Below are 542 nucleotides of genomic sequence, written 5' to 3' on the forward strand. Positions count from 1 at the left end.
GCGAGCCTCTCAGGGCTCCTTTCAGAACTGGACGAAGTGGCAGGCAAAGCGCTCCAAACTTAGACCGTGCGGAAAGGGAGCAGAGCAGTTAGCTGGCCAGGATGGGCGCCGGGCAGTCTCTGAGCATTATCTGCGGGAGCGAGGGGCGGGGACACGAGCGGGTCTCGGCGGCGCAGGCTGGCGGCCACCTCGCGCCCCTCCTCGCTACAGTTGGGGCTCGCAGAGGAAGGCGCCTAGCGTTTCCGCCGCGCCGTCGCGCTCCGGGGCATTTATTGCTGTCCCTGAGCGCGCACGTGACGTGAGCGCCCCTCCTCGCCCACCCCATCTCCGCCCAGCCTGGCCGAGGCCCGCCCTGCTTGTCTCCCAGGCGCCCGGTCTTTGAAGGCGTGCTGTGGGCGTCAGAGAGAATGGAGCGGGCCGTCTCGACCAGGGGTAGGTGTGCAAGCAGAGCCGCCAGCTCCTCCCGCCCCTTATGGCATCCCAGCTTTCAAACAGCCTCCTAGTTCGTTCCTAATGAGATGCTAAAAGTCGCTCAAGCCCTT

The sequence above is a fragment of the Tupaia chinensis genome, unplaced genomic scaffold, assembly GCF_000334495.1.
Source record: "Tupaia chinensis unplaced genomic scaffold, TupChi_1.0 Scaffold000667_1, whole genome shotgun sequence".
Taxonomy (NCBI): Eukaryota; Metazoa; Chordata; class Mammalia; order Scandentia; family Tupaiidae; genus Tupaia; species Tupaia belangeri.